Genomic DNA, 23,062 nt, shown 5'->3' with positions numbered 1-23,062 from the left:
CTTTTCTCACCAACATCAACCTTGTCGGTGGTTCTCCCCTTGATCATGTTCTCAACAGACTTGGCAGCCCAGATAGCTGCCTCTAGAGTAAGTGCCTGACGTACTGGCACCTCGTACTCCCATGGGAGTCCCTTCACATACCGATCCACCTTTGTCAGCTCATCTGGAACGATGTGCAAAGCAAACTCCATCTTATCGGTGAAGTTATTGGTGTATTCATCAACTGACATGCTGCCCTTCGTCAATGTCAAAAACATATTCTCCAACTCCAACAGATTTTGAGCCGAGCAGAACTTACGCTTGAACTGCACCAAGAACTCTGCCCATGACAATTGCAATGGCTCATTAGGGCTTAAGGTCTTCCCTAGAGTGTTCCACCAACGAACGGCTCCACCTCGGAATTGACGCACGGCATAGATAGTCTACAAATTACCTCTGCAGCCACAAGTCATAAAGGCTAGCTCCATTTTGGAGATCCAATCCATAACCCCAATCGGATCCTCCTTTCCATTGAAGGTCGATGGTTTGCAAGTTAAAAAGTCCTTGTAGTTTCATCGCATTCCATCATTCCTTCCTTCACGGTTATCTTTCCCAACCATCGGTGGGTTGGCTGGACCAACAGACCCACTGAAGTTTCCACCTTCCGAGTGCCCTTCATTTAATTCAGGCTCTTCCACACGAATAAACAGTTCTTCATGATTCTTTGAAGCAACCGTCTAGTTTCATCCGTCAGACGATCCAACATCGTCTGAATTATCAATTGCACACCAGCCATGGTTATTGGCTCAGGTGCTGCTGCTACGACAGGTATTGGCTCAATCACTGGTGGTTGATTCCTGTTTTCGTTAGCATTTCCAACTCCACTTCTTGTTCTCACCCTTTTGATCTACACACCGAGTAAGGTGAAATTAGATCCTCAATCATGATAGATAATCAAATCATCGTTATCACTCTGAAACGTTTACATGCTAGTTCTAATATCGTAGACGAACGCTTAGAATCCTACACACATAAGGTTTCTAGATCCGGTCGGCAACAGACCATAGATCCGAACAAATAATATCATATATGGCAACATATAACATTTAGCACATAAAAGCATTTTAGGCAACTTTCCTAAAATAAACTAGTGTTCGTGTCTAAAACACAATAGACACACAACTCAAAATTCCACTTAGCATTCTAAGTTTAAGTCTAGAAATCCTACAAATTCCTAGTTCGCATAAACTAATGCTCTGATACCAACTGTGACATCCCCAAAATCTCGGCCAGAAAAGACCGATTTTCATTTATGCTTTTAAATATTTTCAGAGTAAATCCTTTTATTTGAAAGAGTTGCGGAATTTGCTCCTAAAAACAAAACATGATAAAACAATGTTTACCGAAGCATTTCATACAAGAAATGTATTTTCATTATAATCAAAACTCGGGGTGTCATGTTCCGATACAGACCAATAAGCATAAACGAATACATTACAAGTCATTTAACAAATATAAACATATGCAGACTTGTAAACAAAACAACTTGATGGTTCATCCATCTCATGCCCTTCCGCCACTTCTTGTAATACAATTTAAAACTGAGTGGGTCAGGCTTGGGAGCCTGGTGAGCATATAGGGTTTTCAACCCACAATAAATATCATATTTAATTTTCACCAACCAACAATAACCCAATTACCCATTCCCATTATTCTCACTTTAATGTCCCTAATACAACTAATCATAAGGGACCTAGTCTAAGAATATTTCATCGGGGCGACAACACATGCTTCGGGGGTACCTCAGCAATATAAGTCAAATAAGGCAACCATGAGGGGGATGGAGTGCAGCGAATGAACACCCAAGTTCAGTAACACCTACAGGTGGCGAACCTGCTAATGTTTCCACAAGACTATCTAGAAAAGTATGTGGTCGTCATCTAAACTCGGCTAGATGACTAAATCAAACAACAACGAGGCCTCTCATCTGTTCATTACACACCAACTATCTACCCATGTTCTACCCAACATATTAGTAGATAAAAATATACATTTGTATACATAGTTAAAAACCTGTATAGCATGCTTTAATCAACATATATTTCACATAACAGATGAGGCACACACACATAACACATATCTCATAGAGAATAAATCATATCTATGAGTTAGAAGAAAGTGAATACACATTCACACACATAACCACAAAATTATACACATAATACGTATTCCGTATAAAATACTTCATAATTATGCGTTAAAAGAAAGTAACTACACACTCACTTGATCAGAAGATGATTGGATAGCACTACAACTTGTAGAAGTAGTAATCCTCAGCATATCTGGAAGATCTCCTCAAAAATTGAACTTCTCGTGGGCAGAGCTTCGGCTCTGGAACCGCACTTCTCGGGATCTTCGGGATCTCGGGACTTGCCTCGGGGCTTGGGAACAATAGCGGGGCTTCGGGATTTTCTGGCATGCAAAACGATGCAAAACGGGAGAGAGAAGAGAGAAAATGAGCAAAAGACTCGACTGCCTTCGGATCCTATTTATAGGAGGCTGGAGCCTCGGAGTACGCAAGGCGTACTGCAGTACGCAGCGCGTACTGCTTCCAAAATTGTTAGTGCATGCGTCATCTGAAGTGTCGACATTCTTCGGAGTACGCGGGGCGTAAGTCGGATTGGACCGCTGACTCGGCTTCGGATAATGCCGGATTTTTGATTTAAAAATAAATACAAATTATTTATCAAACTTCGGAAATTCATATCTTCTTCATACGAACTCCGTTTTCGACGTTCTTTATATCCACGAAAAGGTGAGACTACGCTCTACAACTTTCGTTTACACTTCGTCGGCTAATTTTGAATTTATTTTTATTATTTATTTTTAATAGGCCGCGACAGACAAACTTCGTTATAATTTCATAACTTCTTCGTTTGACGTCCGTTCTCGCCTAACTTTTTATCGCTTTGATACTAACAATGAGATCTTCGATTCTCATGTAGATTTCTTCGGCTAAAAACCCCTCGATCTCAAATCGAGTAAAACAGGTTGCATACTGCTAAGCCGAAACTTCGATAAATCATAACTTCCTCATACGAAGTCAGATTTGGGTGTTCTATATATATTCGGAAACCTCGTTTCAACTACTACAACATAAATCAAAGATATTAAGTTTATTTTACACTTAAATTTTGACGCTTATTTTTATTCTTAATTAATCAAACCACATAATTAAGCAATTAAGCACAAAACACATAATACTCAAATATTACAATCTTATTATTTCAAAACGGGTTACAAAGGTTAACCTAGACCATTATATTGCTAAAAGTGGCAAGCCCGGAAACACAGGCGTTACAATTATATTGTTACTTTTAAAATCAAAAAATAATCTTTGATGATTTAAATAATTATAATGATAGAAATTAAAACATTAACAAGATAAATTATAGAAACTTTATTAACAATAACAATAACAATAAATAACAGTAAACCATATATTATATTTAATTTTATTCATGTGTAACTCGCAGGAAGAAGTCATTCACACGATTGAGATAATGCAGTTACAATAGATGTATATATATTATCATTTAATTCAAAATAATCAATATATTATATCAATTTTGTATACAAATTATTATATCAAATTTAACACCAACCTCAGTCCTCCGTCATCTAGAGCCAAGCTACTTCTTTGTGTGCTTAAACTCCTTTCAGACAAAAATAGCATGACCACACTGGGATTGAAGAAACGGCGTCATTTGGCTGCTGATGAAAACCGCCTTGGTGCTTGCTTCCGGTCAGCCTGACATCACCATGAGGAAGAAGACTTGGTGGTGGGTTTTCCTTGTTGGCGGCGTCGTTTCTCTCGATGCTGCTTGCCACTCTTGGATCCCCTTTAACCAACACCTATCCTTGATTTCAGTTGTCGGTCAAGAGACTTCATAGTGGGTTTTGCTCTTATACTTGCCACTTCCTGCTTCTAGCCTTGCCAGTTTTCATGATCGGCGGTTAGTGGCCCTACCGACATCTCTATTTCCCGCCACGTTTTTGTCTGTATTCTACAACAACCGAAAATTGAGGTTTCATATTAACGCCCATCTCTTCTCTCTTCATTCTTCTCAAATTTTCAACCACAACCTTACTCTAAATACTTTTTATTCTATTTCTCTTTCTTTTGTTTGCAAAAGGATCCGCAGTAGTTTTCCCCACCGCCTCCTCGTGTTCCCCCCGGACACCTGACGTTGCCGGCAGACGTCCTTGTTTCAACCACCAGATGACGCCTCCTATTATGGTCCAGGTAATGGGTTATATTTTTGTTGATGTTGATTTGTAGTAGAAACAATCAATTGAAATTCAGATCAATTGCTCTTCAATCACTACAGACTGTCCCCTTTAATCGGCACATCTCCTTCTTTGCGGCTGACTCAACCGAAATCAGGTAATACCGACCAGGCGGTGGGGTTTCCTTCTTGACGGTGGGGTGTTTCCGCAAACATTCTTGCCACATAATGCTTGGTTTGAAGTGCCGATGAAATGTGCCCTTTCCTCCTCTTCTTCACTTTGCCGACTCACCCTCTGTTATGGCTTCAGCTCCTGATGTGGGCTTCAAGGTAATCTTTTATATTGTTTTGCATATATATAGACTTTGTCTCCTTCTCTTTATCTGAAAAGTCCTTTAGATCAATCAATTTATCAAACAATGACAGTAAATAAGAATAAGAAGAATTCACGAAGAAAAACTTTCACTAAGAAAGATAATCTCACAAAGAGATTATCGTGTGCACAAAGCAGCGTTTAGGGTTTGTGAAAGGCGTAACCATTCACAAACCTAGATAAATGATTATATACTACTATTCTAGACAATCCCTACAAATCAGGGATATGCCAGCTAACTAATTAGGCTAACTATGGAAACAAGATAAATACAAGATCTGATACAATACACTGAATAAACTAAACATGCTGAGCTGCTTAAACATTGATGCTGATACAAAGATATATGTTGATGCTGAGATTAATTTCAAACATCATCGTATTTGAAGGTTTGACCTTACAATCTCGCCCAATATGATGATGTTCAAAACTAACTAAGTTAAAACACCTCTGGACAAGAACTCTTCATACTCAGCTTCAGCCTCTATTTTTACTGGCTAGTAAGGACTATCTAGCAACTCCTGTCTTCTATTCAGTAGCTCCATAGCAATAAGAATGTGAAAACTCTCCTAAGAGATCTTGATGACTCATGCACATTTGCCTTAAACCAACTAGATGAGTGGTTGGAGCCTTTGGGATCTCAGCAGTTCGCTGAAAACACATCCTTCTGTTTTTATCGAGATAGAACATCCCGTGTTCAGGAACTGAGATAAATTTATGTTGAACCGGGTCAACACTAAAAGGAAGAGAATTGTTTATTCCACCAGCACCAAAGTCCAGAACCAACACATCTTCACCATCAACTTGAAATTTGGTTCTTGGAGTTCTAGGAACAGATGACCTTTGGCCTTGATGTTGAGGTCGTTCTTTAGGAACAAGATCCAAACGCTGAACTTTCTTGATCAGCAGATGAAGAGCACATGTCAGTTCCGAGGAGTGAGCCGGGGTTTGCTTGGATGCTAATTCGAGTAATTCCATCCATTCAAAATATCCATATTTGATCAGCTCATCCCTCTTGACAACTTCAGTGTATGAATGCTGAGGACCTTAACGAGTGATCAGCAACGTAAGAATTTTCTCATTTCGTGGTTTGGAAGCTTTAACTTTGATGATCTTATCACCACACACTCATCATTTAAGAACGTCTTCAAACCTCTTTCGATCAATCCTGTCAAGAACACTGTCAGTCTTAGGCTTACTACTGCTAGGAGAAGGCTGAGAAGATTGAGATTTGGACTGAAATTCCAAGAATTTCTGCATCTGAGCTTCAAAAGATCCTTTGGCCTTAAGTTTATGCTGAATAAGAGTTTCATCAACTTGAGCAATATTCTTTAGAAGCTGAGCTTGATTAGCTTCATCAAGAATTTGTTTAACTTGATCAGGAGACATGTTCCATTCAGCCGCCAAATTTGATATACTGACTATGGACTTGGGTTTCTTGGCAGGAAAAGAAGTATCAGTTTGAGAATGAGCCAAGTCAGTATCTGCTACCTTACGCTTTCGAGATAGCGGATGAGAATCTTCACTGGCAACGTCTGAATCTTCTCCTTGGACCGGAATAATGGGATCAGCAACAGGATCGACTAAGTTCATGTCTGGCCTTTGAGATTCATTATCAAGATCATCTGAATCTTCTTCTTGAACTGGAATAAGGGGAGTAATGAAGTTCATATCCAGTATTTGACATTCATCATCTGGTTCATCATCATGCTCACTATCTTCAACCAGCTTTTCAGTGGCTGCTGGACTATTAGGCCCTGCAAAGTCAGACTCATGCATCGACTTTGGTGATTCAGGATGAACAATGGTGTTGTCAACAGGTTCGGTTTCTCTCTCATTTGGTTCATCATCAACATTATCATCAGCATCAGCATCATCATCAGTATCTCCTCCTTTTTGAGCATCATCAGATTGGGGACTGGAGGGAGGAGTATGCAGGAGAACTTCCTTTAGCTGATGAACATCAGCCTCAATGCGTAGAAGACGCTGACTCATGTCCCGAGTCAGTGTCAGAAGTTCAGTAAATGCTGAGGCCAGAATTTGAATTAATGAAGTAGCTGGAGCTGCTGGTGAGCTAGGTGGCCTCCCTGGAGAATATTGGTTCCCCTGGGGTGGATTCTCCCCCTGCGAGGGATGCTCCCCTTGAGATGGTTGCTCCCCCTGAAATTGTTGCTCACCCTGACTTAATGAATCCTTTTGAGCTAAGGGAACTTTCTCAGTATTAGAGACGATATGATGAGAAAGTTGAGGAGAGAATTGACCACCATCATGTGGTTCATCTTCTTGACCGGCATGATCTTCATGGATACCATCAGCGCCTCCTTCATCAGTATCAGCGGTGAGAGAAGGAACAGTGTATGGATTTGCAATCCATTCTCTCATTCTATCAGAGATTCCGATGTCAGTATCCAGGGGATCATCTTGATACATTCGAATAGATATGCGAGGGCATTGGAAGGGATTACCAGTATGCGAAAAGTAGTCTGCAGCGAAAAATTTATCGAGCACAAGAGTAATCCAGCGTGGGAAAGGAACGTGATCAGCACGTACATTTGCATGAAGAAGCTGAACAAGTTGATCAAAGAATAGGGCCCCATAATCAAGTCTTTTGTTGAGAAGAAGTGAGCAGACGACTTGTTGCTCATAATTACTCAATTGATCACCACTTCGAGACTTGTTACCTACACACTTGCACAGAGCACCGGTGAAGAATTTCCATCCTGGGGTCATACATTAGCGCAAAATAAGAGTCGATCGAGCACCAGCCTTTGAGTGATCATATCCTAGTTGATCGAACAGACGTCTACACCGTTCAATAGAAGGAAGTTCATAGAAAAGTTCAAAGATAGGTAACCTGAGTGCAGCACTGAGAAGTTCTGCGGTAATAAAGACAGAATGTCTTCCACGACCAATGGTCCCGGTGATGACATTGTTTTCATCATTGACTGTTGCTGTGTAGTAGAACTCGCAGACTTGTTCAGGGAAGAACTCTGATGGAATGTCACTAATGGCGTATCGAAGACGACAGGAGGCTAAGAAGTTAACAAAATCATCGAGTCCAAGACCCCTATGAACATCTGGAATATCAGGGTTAAAAACAACGTTGGTGGCTTTGATGAATATTGGGAGAGGAGGAGAGTTTAGGGCAGGGATTACCCTTCGTGAAGTAGAGGAGAAGGTGAACAAAGAAGCAGCCATTAGAGAGTTTTTAGGGTTCTAGGGTTTTGATTATAAGTGAAAGAAGTTTAGATTGTGGAAGGAAAGTTTGAAATAAGGGTGAGAAGAGGTTTAAATATGGAATTAAACGGGCCTTTAAAAAGGTAATGATTATCTTCATTAAAAATAACGGCGTATTGTAACAACCTGTCAGATCAGAAAAATAGCCGTTGGGTAAAAGAGTCGTTGACTGAAGATGAAATGTCAATCAGTGTTCGCGGAAGCGTTGAGATCAGAGTCACAAAAGTTACATGGTGAAAATATTTCTCCACCAATTCAAGGTACAACTTGCTCAATTGGGGCTAGCAAGGAGATTGGTGCGTGTGATAGATACTAGTTATATTATCTAACCATCGGCACAGAGTGTTGTGTCTTTATCAGTGAGTGGTTTATCTTACTGAATCATTAGACACTGAATGAGAAGAAGGTTAAGAAAGGATTGTTGCGTGTGATAAACCTTGGTGTTTTGCTCTAACCATCGGCAAAGATTTTTAGATTCTCATCAGTGTGTGTTTTGTCACACTGAATCACGGAATTAGTGTAAGATTGGTAAGAAGAGATAGTTGCGTGTGATAGATCTTGGTGTTTTGATCTAACCATCAGCAAAGATTTTTAGATGCTCATCAGCGTGTGTTTTGTCACACTGAATTATGGAATCAGTGTAAGATTGGTAAGAAGAGATATTTGCGTGTGATAGATCTTGGTGTTTTGATCTAACCGTCGGCAAAGAGTTTCAAGTTGTTATCAGTGTATGGTTTAATACAGTGAATCATTCAACTTTAGTTGAGAAAAGTTAAAGAAGAGAGAAAGATAGGAGATCAAACCAAGTACTTAGTATGCAAATATCACCAGCATATCATCATCAGCACAATATACATCAGCTTATAAGACAACACCAAACATTAGCAAAATTAATCAGCAAAATTAATTATAAAGTAATCATTCCAAGTTCTCCAATAATCTAAGCAGTTGTTTGAGAATCCAGTGCCTTAGTGAAGATATCAGCAAGTTGCTCTGAAGTCTTGACATGTTCAAGAACAACCATTCCCTTTTCAACATTATCTCTGATGAAACGATGTCTGATTTCGATATGCTTCGTCTTTGAGTTCTGAACAGGGTTTTGTGTGATTTGAATGGCACTGGTGTTATCACAATATATGGGAGTCTTTGAGAACTTGATCCTGTAGTCCAAAAGCTGATTTTGAATCCATAAGAGCTGAGCACAACATCTCCCAGCTGCAACGTACTCAGCTTCTGCAGTCGAGATGGCAACTGATGTTTGCTTCTTGCTAGACCAGCTGATGAGACGATTACCAAGGAAGTGACATCCACCAGACGTACTCTTTTTGCCTAAATTGCATCCTGCATAGTCTGAATCAGTGTATCCAAAAAGTTCAAATGCTGAGTCGCGAGGATACCACAGTTCTAGGTTTTGAGTCCCTTTCAAGTATCGAAAGATACGTTTGAAGGCCATGAGATGGGATTCCTTGGGATTAGCTTGGAATCGAGCACAGAGAATGGTTCCAAACATGATATCAGGACGACTTGCCGTGAGATATAAAAGAGATCCAATCATTCCTCGATATAGAGAGTGATTTACATCAGTTCCAGTTGGATCAGCGTGTATCTTATCAGTCTTGGACACTGGAGTAGAGGCTGGTTTGCAGTCACTAAGAGAATACTTAACAAGCAAGTCAGAAATATATTTACTTTGGCAAATAGAAATACCTGACGTTTGTTGTTGAACTTCAAGACCTAAGAAAAAGGTCATCTTCCCCATCATGCTCATTTCGAACCTTTGAGACATGATCTCTGCAAATTCCTTGCTTAGTTTCTCATTTGAAGAGCCAAAAATGATGTCATCAACATAGATTTGAACAAGAACCATATCTGAGCCTTTGTTTTTGATGAAGAAAGTATTGTCGATTGCTCCTCGTCTGTATCCATTTTCATGAAGATACGATGTCAGCGTCTCATACCAAGCCCTGGGTGCTTGCTTCAGTCCATAAACAGCTTTGTCTAATCGGTACACATAATCAGGGTGATCTTTGTCAACAAAGCCTGGGGGCTGATTGAGGAAAACTTCTTCTTCTAACACACCATGAAGAAAGGCTGTTTTCACATCCATCTGATAGACAATGAAATTCATGTAGGATGCGTATGCGAGAAACAGTCTGATTGCTTCAATGCGAGCAACTGGAGCAAAGGTTTCCCCGTAGTCGATGGATTCAATTTGAGTAAACCCTTGAGCGACAAGCCTTGCCTTGTTGCGAGTAATGATTCCATCTTTATCAACCTTGTTGCGATAGACCCAGTGAGTTCCGGTGATGGTCTTTCCTGATGGTCTTGGGACAAGAGTCCAAACTTTGTGCCTTGCAAACTCATTCAGTTCTTCTTGCATGGCTTTAATCCAATCAGCATCTTGAAGAGCTGTGTGTATCTTGTCAGCTAAGATCATTGAAACGAAATTAACATACATGCAAAAGTTATTAGATACACAAGATCTGGTTCGGACACCATCATGAATATTCCCAATAATTTGATCAACAGGATGATATCGATGTTCAGAAACTGATGCTGATTCCGGAGAGCTTGACACTGATGAATCTTCAGCTTCAAGGGTTTCATCAGCACCCGACGAATCATTTGATGATCTGGCTACAGTATCTTGATTCAAGGAACGTGGAACTGGAACGATAGAATCAGAAATATCAGCTTCATCTCCAGCAAGAGGAACTTCCTCAGATCGGCAAGAGAGAAGCTCTTGAAAAATAGAGGAGGAATGAGTGACTTTTTCATCAGTGTATGATTCCTCATCAAACTTCACATGAATGGATTCTTTAATGCATTGCCTGTTCACATGAAAAACACGAAAAGCCTTCGAAATAGATGAGTACCCAACAAAAATACCTTTTTCAGCCTTAGGTTCAAATTTAGATCTTGGGTCACCCTGATTTAGAATATAACAAATACATCCGAACACGTGAAAGAAGGATACTTCTGGCTTTCGACTTTTCAGCATTTCATATGGTGTCTTCTTATGAGTCCTGTGAATTAAGGATCGATTTTGAGTAAAGCACGCTGTATTGACAGCTTCAGCCCAAAATGACATAGGAAGACCAGCATGAATCATTAAGGTCCTTCCTGCTTCAATCAGTGTTCTATTTCTTCGTTCAGCGACTCCATTTTGTTGAGGAGTACGAGGAGCTGAGAAGTTTTGCCCAATGCCTTTATGATCACAAAATTCTTCAAGAGTTGAATTTCGGAACTCAGTACCATGATCACTTCTTAGTTGCTTAACTTTGAGACCTGTCAGTGTCTCATTTTTACGAATCAATGAAATAATTTCTTGTGCAGCATGACTTTTCTTCTTCAGGAAAACCACCCATGTAAATCGAGTGAACTCATCCACAACCACTAGAGTATACTTATTTCCACCTAGAGAACGGACATGAATAGGTCCAAACAAGTCCATGTGGAGTAAATGAAGAGGGACTGATATCCTGGAACAAGACTTGGGTTTGAAAGAGGACTTGGTTTGTTTTCCTTGTTCACAAGCTGATCACATCTTGTCTTTCACAACGCTGAATTTTGGAAGCCCTCTGACTAGATCTTGATTGGATATTTTGGATAGGTTCTTGAAGTTCAGATGAGAGAACCTTTTGTGCCAAATCTAGCTAAGATTGGTCTGAGACTTTGTAAAGAAGCATCGCATCAGCGCTTTGTCACTTGAGAACATATCAAGAACATATATATCATCTTTTCTACTTGCTGAAAGTACGATGTTCTTATCAGTGTTGACAACTCTACCTTCCTTCTTTGTAAAGTGAACTTCATAGTCAGCATCACACAATTGGCTGATGGAGATAAGGTTGTGTTTGAGACCCTTTACATATGAAACATTTTGAAAAACCACGTTATTACATTTGATATTTCCATATCCTTTAGTGAACCCCTTTCCATTGTCTCCATAAGTTACTGCAGGACCAGTTTTCTTGACATAGTCTTCCAGGAGAGACTTTGATCCTATCATATGTCTTGAGCAACCACTATCTAAGTACCAAAGATGCTCCTAACCCTGCAGTGCTGAGAAACTAGTTAGAACATACTGACCCATTCGAGGATGGGTCATTCACAAAGTTATTTGATAATAGATTACAACACTGCTTAGGAAGACAGTTTAAAGAATTTGACTTAAGACTCCATTTTTCATTTCTAACTTTAATATTATCAGCTCTTAAAGATGATTTATCAAATGAACATTCACTAATATTATGAGAGGTATCACCACATCTGTAACAAACTCTAGTACCAAAGTTCCTCTTGGTGAGCAATTTTTTGGACTTAACACATTTCGACTTGTAAGATTCACCAAGAGAGCTTTGTGTCCTTTTGTTTATTATTGAATCACAACTGAATTCAGTGTCAGACAAATTATGATTAGTGATAGACGATGAGCTATCATCAGTGTCTGATTTGGACTTATTCACAATTGCATTTCAATCAGGAAAGTGCTTAAGTTGTTCATGAACAGCATGAAACACTCCATTTGAGATAGGAAAAGCAATAATATTCTCAGTGAGAGGAGTTGGTCTTACAAGATGTGCAGGGTAAGAGGGTGGATCAATTCCGGTAATTTCAACATTACATTCAGTAACACCGTTAGAGTTAGTAACACAGTATTCATCAATTAAACTCTGATTAATAAAAGAGTTACTGACAAACTTATTTTTGAAATTGTTTTTCAGCTCATTCATGGAATAAAATTCAGATTCTTTTTCTTGTGATTTAAAAACTTTTTCAGCTTCTGCAAAATTAGCCCCAAGAATTTTCTCACATGAATGTGGAATTTGAGCAGAAATAATATAATTGGCATTTTTTTGAGATTTTGCCCAAGTATGAAGCACAGTTTGTTCTTTGATCAAAAGATCTTTAACATTATCAATTTCAGCAGACAAAGATGAGTTTGACAAACTAGTGATTCTACGATTTTCCTGAGTAGAATCACTAAGGTTATTTTTCATGGATATTTCAGTTTTAAGAAGATCAAGTTGACTTTGCAAATCCCTTATTGTTTGATTCTTCTTAGAATTAATAACACCCAAATACTCAAACATTTTGATTTTTTCATTCATTGAATAGGAAACAAAGTTTTTGACTTGATACATTGAAGGAGAGTCAGTGTTGTGCTTCTTGGAGTTTTCAACTACATCAAACATATCAACATCAAATGTACTTGTGCCTTTTTCAGGAACATCCGTGTCTTCTATCTTTACCATTAGACACTTGACTTCATCATCTGATGATTCCTCATCAGCCTTCCAATTTTCTTCTTCAGCAACAAGAACTTTATGTTCCAAGTTTTCTGCTTTCAGTTTCTCAATCAGCTTGTTGTACTTCTGCTTCCAATATTCATCTGAGCCTTGTTTTTTTTGTTTACATTCCTTTGCAAAATGATCAGTGCTCCCACAGTTAAAGCACTGAGCCTTCTCTTTCTTATCAGCACCATGCCTTTTATCAGCTTCTGATCTTTTTGAAAACTTTCCACCCATCTTCTTCTAAAACTTTAAGAATTTTCGGCCTGATTTCTCAAACAATCAAAGCTGCACTAGCCACAACTTTTTCAAGATCATCAGTGTCAGTTTTAGAGGAATCAGTGTCTGAATGGCTTTCAATGTCTGAATCTGACACTAGCTTTTTGTTTGAGAACAAAGCTACAGATGATTCACGCTGAGAATCTTTCATCAGCTCCTTTCTTTGAAGCTTGGATTCCTCATAGTATCGAAGATTTCCATACAGACTTTGTAAGTCCATAGTGTTGATCTTCTCACTATTTTTCAACACATCAACATGGTTCTCCCAACCTGCACCCAGAGAATCCAAAAACTTCTGCACTAGAACAGTTCTATGCTTTAACTGATCTAATCTCCGTAGATCGTTAACAAGAGTATTGTATTTGTTAAAGGTTTGAGTCAAAGTTTCACCTTTCTTTTCAAAAAAATGCTCATACCTTCTGTTAAGATCATTTATTTGAGTAGCCTTGACTTCTTCAGTGCCTTCAAAAGATACAGTCAGAGTATCCATCATCTCTTTTGCTGAGATGCAATTTTGAACCAGCCCAAAGATATTGTATGGTACAGCATAGCTGATTGCAGCACGAGCACGAACAACAATACCATTTTTTCTTTTGTCATCTTCCGTCTAGTTTTCTCTAGGTGTTTTCTTCATAGCACCATCAGGAACGTTGTTTTTCAGAGGCTGATACATTGAGACGTATGGACCCTTTTCGACGATGTCCAACATGTCTTCATCTACTGACTCTAAAGCGTATAGAGCCTTTATTTTCCACATGGCAAAATTTGTTTCATCAAAAGGAGGAATTTTAGCGGAAGGATAATTTGATGAGTTTGACGAAGAGGAAGATGAAGCCATTTGTTTGATAAAAGAAACCTGCTCTGATACCAATTGAAAAGACCTTTAGATAAATCAATTTATCGAACAGTGACAGTAAATAAGAATAAGAAGAATTCACGAAGAAAACCTTTCACTAAGAAAGATAATCTCACAAAGAGATTATCGTGTGCACAAAGCAGCGTTTAGGGTTTGTGAAAGGCGTAACCATTCACAAACCTAGATAAATGATTATATACTACTATTCTAGACAATCCCTACAAATCAGGGATATGCCAGCTAACTAATTAGGCTAACTATGGAAACAAGATAAATACAAGATCTGATACAATACACTGAATAAACTAAACATACTGAGCTGCTCAAACGCTGATGCTGATACAGAGATATACGCTGATGCTGAGATTAATTTCAAACATCATCATATTTGAAGGTTTGACCTTACATTATCTTTGATATTTTTGCTACTTCTCTCTCTATACAACACTTCAGGTGAGGTTTTAATTTAATTTTAATATTATATTATTTATGCTTTATGGTGCTTGTGAATTCAAAGGCTTGAATATTGGTGCTTCATAGTTGATATCCCTCTCGGGATCGGTCATGAAGGGGAATCAAAATCAGCGATTTATTTTATTTACTTTGTGATGTTGTGATTTTCTTCTTTGTGATTTTGTTTGGTGCAAAATTAGAAGACTATGCCTCCAGTCACTGATTGCTTATGTTGTTCTCTACAAATCTGGTTAGGGTTTACTAACTCACATATTGTTCTAATATCCATTCTGATTAGGAGTTGCCGTTAATAACCAAAGAGTGACTGGAGGGAGAAGAAGCATCAGGGGAGGTATGAGGTAACAAGAAAACAACGGCTTCAAACTGTTACGCCTTCATGCTAACTAAAATACTGAAGTTTCTTGAAATTTTGAACAAAGAAAGGTGTCTATTTGTCTTTCACAATTTCAATTACTTACTTTTTCAACATGGGGGTTTGTTTTTATGTTTTAATAATTTTCGTAACATTCTTTTTTGGTTACAAATATTTTTATTTGGAAGTGCAGTAACTAGATTCAATTGACAGGAGGCTTCTTCTAATCCTCATGACTGATTTGAAGTTGTATCTAATGGGATTAACGTATATTCCTACACCCTGTCCAGGACAGCTGACATTTTTTACTACGTTTTCTTCACTATTCTTAGTAACAGGTTAGCCAAAAAAACATATTCTAACTCTATTTCAGATTTAGTATATAGTGATGTGGGATTCTCTTTATTTGCTTGCTTGGGTTATAAATTAAAAGAATAACCTTTATTTGTAAATGCTATTTTAACCCAGTTTTGTCTCCCGAAGATTCGATAGAACAATGTTGAATTTCCTCCAGAGGGGAAGGTCAATGTTTGGTTTTTTAGTTATTGTTCTTTAGTATTATATGTAAAGCAACGAGATGTAATTTATTTTTTTTTTCCCAAGTTGGGGTTTTAATATAGTTTTATTATGTAAATCTTCTCCCTCAAATCTTCTCTTTAGATGTCGGGTTTGGATAGCTAAGCTCATTGACCCGCAATAGCAAGACTTCAAAGAGCTTCAAAAGCTTCATGATGCATGCATAAGTTGGTGCATCTTTCAGGTTGACGATATTTTAATTTCATCTTAATTTTGTGAAATCGCAACATAATTTGTTCCTGAAACTATTCATCTAGCAGTAGTTTTGATTTTATGTTATATCGTTTGCATACATGTGGAAAATTTTAGATTATTTTTAAAGTTTTCATGTCAATACTTTGTTACTTTCACCTCAGTTTCATTGACTTCTATATATATATATATATATATATATATATATATATATATATATATATATATATATATATATATATATATATATATATATATATATATATATATATATATATGTCGTAGTTTTGACATGATAATAACATAATAAAGTTGCAGTATTATGTTAGCATGTTTGGTTTTCAGCCAAATCTAAACAAAACTACCTGATAAAGTCATAGTAGCCATCAGTTTTCATCTAAATCTAAATAAACATGGATAAATGACTCTAGGACATAAAATAACTCAGTTAATCACAAACATCAAAGATGCAACAGCGTTGTGGTCGTGACGCTGCACATTTTTTTATTAAATAAAGACCCACAAAATTATGAAAATAGTTAAAATAACCAAACCTTTTTTTTTCTGTTAGAATTGGACAATGTTTGGGGGCTATTAGGGGAGCTATAAGATGAATAGTCCATGTGTTCTTGAAGACTTTTAAGGGAACCGCTATCTTGTTTGGCAAGATGCTTAATTACCATCTACATCTTTCATTCACACACTAACTCTAAGAGGTAAGAAGAGTTAAGTCTTTCATTTTTTTTCTTAATTGTCTATTTCTTTGGAACCTAAAAGTCAAATGTCTCAAATGTTGCACAACTTGCCTAAAGATATGGAGATGGTTTAGGGTTTAGAAGTAGTTTTACTTATCTGTTATATATAAACATAACTGGTAAGAAGTAGTTTTACTTGTCAGTGCCCATTCCATTTATGGTAGGGATTAAATGTAAGAAATGGAAACGTGATTTCAATATGAAAGGAAAAATAGGTGAATATAAACTTTTTTACACTAACATAATTAACCATTTTTTGTTGATACTATTTATTTGATTATCTTTATTTTCTTGTTTAGTTTTTACTTTATGATTTTTTTGACATATGTGAGCAACTTAATTGGTATTTTTAGGGAAAAGTATGTTGCTTCGGAACCACAAATTAGAAGACGTCTAATTGGCCCTACATAGTGGGATGAATCTCTACATATCATTATATATGGCTCTCCGGCGCAGGTGTTAATTCGCCTTCTTTTTACATCATAGTATTTTATAAGTTGGTAGAGATGTTAAAGATCCATAATGATTTATGTCACACCCCAAAACCAAGAACGGCGGAAACGTTCTGGGGCGGAGGACGTCATGTATAGTATCACAACACAGTAAATGTAAATAAGCAAACAACATCATCCATTGCATTAAATATATAATTTTAATACAAGTGTGTCATGTACAGTTATAGACACCAAAAAAATAATGTATAACAAAATAATATGAGACGAGTCTTGAATGCCCTCCATCTTCTCAAAAGCTGGCCTCAGTACCTGTCTACTGATGACCTGAGAATACAAGTTATTTTGAAAGAGTTTATCAGCATTAAGCTGGTGAGTTCATAAGTATTTTAGTGTCAATGTTTCTTGTAAAAACGTTTGAACCTGACTCAATGTATAAGTTGTAAAAATGTAAGTAAATGTTTCAAAGTGTTTGTAAAAGTTTGAATCACTCAGAAATTCCTATATTTTCTATAAAAGTAACCTTCTACCAAGGCTAGACTATTTTGTAAACTTTTCAGTTGTAAAAGTGTTTGATTACCCAAATATAACTATCATTTGTTAAAATATAGTTTGTACATTAATGCTTAAGTGAGGTTATCACTAAAATATGTAATGGGTAAATCATTGTAGTACTGTAGCTTTGTATAATAAGACTACTGCTGTACTAAATGTTACTACCTTAAACGGGATTTATATTAAGGTATATTGTGATAAATTGCACCATGCTATCGACTGGTAACAACGACATAATGAATGGTCGTAATAAAAGAAATGACGTTTGGCACCCGCAGACCTGCAGGTCCGGCTGTAGCTAGCAGCAAGGTGTAGGATAGTCAATCCAGTATAGATCTATATGCAAACTCACGCTCTCCCTCCAAGAGAATTCTGGCTACAACTCGGGTCATGACATTTAAGGCATGCTCCGACACAGTGGATCACAATTATTATGTATTTATGTATATGTATTGTTTCTCGTATATCTGTATATGTATTGTTTCTAGTATATCTGTATATGTATTGCTTCTAGTATATCTGTATATGTATTGTTTCTCGTATATCTGTATATGTATTGTTTCTCGTATATCTGTATATGTATTGTTTCTAGTATATCTGTATATGTATGATCCTGCGTTACCCCGATGGTAACCAGCTAATGATGTACTGATGAGTATGAATATGGAAGTACTTTTATGTCTATACATGTATATATGATATATAAGTAATATGGAAACGACCTTCGGATGGTCACCCAAAATCCCACCAGACCACATCCAAATCGAGGAAAAGGAAATAGGGCGGATGGCTTTCCTAAGCCCTTAGCACATTATTTATATATCTATACATATATGGGCATGCAATTGGATATATAAAAGCATAAATAAGTTTTCGTAAAACATCGGAAGCAGCAATATAATTTCAAGAGAAGATCGACTTGATGTCGATCTATAAAACATTTTGAAGCATAAGTTGATAAAACAGTTTAAGTGTAAGAAGCATTTGTTTGAATCACAGTCTATAAATAAGTTTGGATAGTAAAACAGTTTGTAAAACATTTCAAAGTAAAGCAATTTGATAAACAGTTTGAACAGTGGTAAAAATCGTTGTTTTCCTAGTTATTAATCACATGTGATTAAATGCAATCACATGTGATTGAAGCAATAACTTATAAGTATTTGACTTGTATTCCCCCCCCCCCCCCATAAAGTATTTAAAACACTTAAAATCATTTCAAAGGTTGATTCAAGGGGTATGAACTCACTTGTGGTGAGTCGTTTGAATTGCAGTGTCGGCTACCGTGCTAGGTGGCAAACGGAGACTGGTTTACACGCACGAGCCTAGTTATCATATAATAAGCATATATATAACTAATTAGACATATAATAACTTAAATAAATAAGTTAAGACACTTAGAAAACATTTAAACACTTTTATGAGTGTTTAAGGTTCAAATGGTTGCATCTAAGTTGCTACGGGACAAGGCAAAAGGGTTTGAAACATCAAAGGGCCTTGTATAGGAGTTAACCACCCAACAAACCCCACACCTTGGAGTTTACGGCCGTAAACTCATAGGTTTATGGCCGTGAACTCCTCAAAGGGTGGTTTTGGGTGTTTTGTGGTGCTATCTTGATCCTAGAACACTCCTAGCTTTGTTGGAATAACACATGAAGTAGTTTAAGGCTCTAGAACACTCCATATGGGAGTTTACGGCCTAAGGTCCCTTCACCCTAGAGTTTATGGCCGTAAACTCTTGGATTTTAATTGTTTTGAGGCTCTTAAACATCAAGGATGGCTTCCATGAATTTATCTAAGGCTAATGGGGACAAGAGGCACACTTTTGTGCCTTCACTTGGAGTTTACGGCCCAAGCCATGTTCCTTGGCCGTAAACTCCTTTCAAGGAGTGGTTTTTATGTGTTCTACTCTCCATTCTAGTCCCAAGGGTGCAAGGTAAATTGTCTTAAGGCTTAAGGTGTGCTTGGAATGATTTTTACCCTTCAAAAAGGGGTTTACGGCCCAAGAGGGGTTCTTGGCCGTAAACTCCTACAAACTTATGATTTTTATGGGTTTAGATGTCTTAAATGAGCACAAGTAATTGAGGGTTTAAGTCCTTAAGCATTTGGGGAAGTTTTAGGGCACTAATTGCCCTTTAAAAGGGGTTTACGGCCCAAGGTAGTTCCTTGGCCGTAAACTCCAAGAACTTGTGTTTCTTGGATGATTTCTAGCCTATAAAGATCATACACAATGTCCTTGATAAGTCCTCTAACATAGGAATGGGTCTAGAAAGTATTAAAGTTCCATTTTGGAGTTTACTCCCCAAGAACGTTCTTGGGCGGTAAACTCCCGGATCTTGTAATCTAAACATGTTATTGTTGTTAATAAGCATTAAACAAGTATTGAAACACATATAGTAAAGTAGACTCACAATCTGGGATGAAAACTCGAAGATCCGTCAGAGAGAATATGGCTTTTCTCTATTTGGAATTGTGAATAATGAATTAATTTAATTCAGAAAACTATTTATAGTCCTGGAATATTTTGGCAGAAAATATTTTTATTCCTGATATTTGACTGCAACATTATGAAACTTGAAATGCCCAAATTTCACAAAACCAGGAGCATCCACTCTCCTGATATCCTCTAAAACATAAACCCTAATGTACACAGACTTTTTCGGAAAAGCTTGAAAATCACTGAAACTGAACTAGCTTCTATTAAATAGATAATGTTCGTACAGTGGAAATTTCGGGTTGTCACAATTTATAGATTGAAGTGCAAGAGGAAGTATACTTATGTGTAGCTTATATATCAATATAAGATGATCATTGATTAAAGGGAGTAATATCAAATTGGTAGTGGTGGTAGTTGTGCAGTCTAATTCCAGGGGAAAGTGGCTTTACCTACGGATAATGCTTGATTGATTTGATAACTTCATATAATTTTATATAACTCTTTTAGTTGTCATGTAAGTAATACTATGTAACATCATTGGTGATTGTCAAATTTGCATATTTTTATTTCTATGGTTTGGGTTCTCCCTCTTTAAGTTTATAAAATCATTGGTTCAGTCTCATATTCGTCGTCATGGTAGGGGTGTTTGGATGTGCCTATTTACATCTTCATTTTTATTTAGCGGTCAAAACTGATTATCAAAAGGTAGACTAAATTTAGTTATTTGATATTTTATTTCTTCAATTATATTCACATTTTTTCTAGGTAAGGAGGAGACAGAGAACATCAAAGCAGGGGAGAAGCAGTGTTTTCAATTTAGGAGTGTTTATTTACTTCTTTTGGCTTCACATTTTTCACTAGGTGTTGTTGAGATGAGAGGTGGAGTGATGGTTCAATAACACAAAATTAAAAATTAAACATCAAGCATCAAGCCATTTCGCGTTAAGAGTTCGAATTTACGTTTTAAATCCAAATTGTTGCTAGAGATAGAAGACATAAGAGGGGAAGAGTAGTGTTCCATCCAGCGAGATGTCTTTGGAAGAAACATGTCGATAGGACACCCATCAAACAAAGACCAAAAGAACGTGTTTTCATTTTGCTTGTGTATTATACCTAACTATTTTTATTTATATAAATTGTAGAGTTGTAGTTCGATTTTCTTATTATAAGGCATTTTAATTTTTAACATTCATCTAATAATGACATTGTACTTTCAATATTTGTCTTAATAAGGGATTATACTTTTGATGTCATGTCACTTTTAAATTTTCAAAATTACTCTTTGTGGGCCATGCTCAGCATGACTCTCTAAAATTCACTAGTATATATATATATATATATATATATATATATATATATATATATATATATATATATATATATATATATATATATATATATATATATATACTTTTAATTATTGTAATCAATCTTCAATATGAGTTCACATTGGTCATGGAAAAAATATTTCCAAAATAAAATGGTTTAAGTAGAAAAATATATAATATAATACTTCTTAAACCATAAACATAAATATAATATAATCAACATAGATCCGGTAAAAAAAAATTTAGTAGGAAGGTAAGAAGTTTTTTTTCTACATATTTTTTTGGCGAACAAATGAAATGAATCACTAGATGAATAAAAAATAACATGATTCACCCAAAAAGTGTATTTTTTTTTTAATTTACTTTAAAATGAATCATGGAGATGTTTTTTGGAATTTTTCCTTGTGAATTATCTGACTCGTGAATCATCTAATGAATCATTTTGTATGTTTGCTAAAAAAATATGTAGAAAAAAAACTTTTTACTTTTCTAACAAAATTTTCCTTCTTATTTGATCTTAGACTCTATAATATAATAGAATATGTATAGTTTGTTAGAATTAATAGTGGATACACATGTTCCTAATCAATAATCAAAAGCATACTCTAAATTTAAGAATTCTAGAAAATTAAACATAACTCCAAGAGTCCAGTAATTGTATTTTTCTGTAAATAAACGACAATCCCACGGAAAATAAACTATATATAATATTATTTTAATTAAAGCAAGTAGTTGATTTTCTATAACTAACATTTATTGGGATCATTTATTTATCGTATATTCATTTCTGTTATATCTGACCGCGAAACATTTAATAATACGAAACTGTTATCTTTTTAAAAATTAGTTAATCTTACCATCCTATATTGAACTACTTGTTTTTAGAAAAAGCTAAAAAAATATTGTTCGTCAGTAAAAGTATTAAATTTAGATATAAAATGAATAAACTAAAATTCAGAAAGTTAGTTTTGGAAAGCTTTGGATCCTTTTAACTTGTGAATCTGATCTAATTTTACATATTTAACTCCAAGTGGTTATTTTTTCCAAACTAAATAAAAGATAGAATGTCTTTCATTATATATTCCATTAAGTTTTAACGTTTGACTAACATTAACGGGACAATGACTTGAAAGGGTAATGAACTTTCGACTTTTTTGATATTTAGTCACTAAACTTTTTTTCGTTATTTATTTGCCATTGAACTATTGAAACTGTTCACATTTTACCCTTATGACCGGCTATGAACTTTCGACTTTTGTCACATTTAGTCACTAAACTTTTTTTCGTTATGTATTTGCCATTGAACTATTGAAACTGTTCACATTTTACCATTATGACCGACTGTTGCCGGTCATAAGGGTAAAATATGAACAATTTCAATACTTCAATGACAAATAGATAACGAATAAAAAGTTTAGTGACTAAATATGAACAAAATCGAAAGTTCATTTCCTTCTAAAAAGTTCAATGACTAAATGTGAACAAACCTCCTCTTGTATTATGTTTTAGCAAATTATTTGTTTTTGTTTAATTGTAGCAACATTTGTTGATGAAGAAATCTATGAAATAAAAAAGCAAAATGTAACATCCGGATTTCCAGGTATCATCATTTAAGTATTTTTCTTTTGAGTTAAGAA

General features: G+C 36.2%; 1 long non-coding RNA gene across 3 annotated transcripts; it reads left to right on the top strand.

Annotated features, from left to right (window-relative positions):
* Positions 1-4,380: 4,380 nt before the first annotated feature.
* On the top strand, positions 4,381-17,181 carry LOC145094079 (uncharacterized). 3 transcript variants are annotated; one of them, XR_013703206.1, is made up of 5 exons: positions 4,381-4,598; positions 15,059-15,204; positions 15,347-15,893; positions 16,473-16,617; positions 17,010-17,181. It is a non-coding gene; the product is annotated as an uncharacterized LOC145094079 (long non-coding RNA). The 3 variants fall into 3 exon arrangements; XR_013703208.1 differs by having other exon boundaries at positions 15,327-15,893; XR_013703207.1 differs by lacking the exon at positions 16,473-16,617.
* The last annotated feature ends 5,881 nt before the right edge of the window (positions 17,182-23,062 follow it).

This window comes from Lactuca serriola, chromosome 3 (assembly GCF_051521515.1).
Source record: "Lactuca serriola cultivar US96UC23 chromosome 3, Lser_US96UC23_V15, whole genome shotgun sequence".
NCBI lineage: Eukaryota > Viridiplantae > Streptophyta > Magnoliopsida > Asterales > Asteraceae > Lactuca > Lactuca serriola.
The sequence above is the reverse complement of the archived record's forward strand: the minus strand, read 5'-3'. Positions and strand labels throughout refer to the sequence as shown.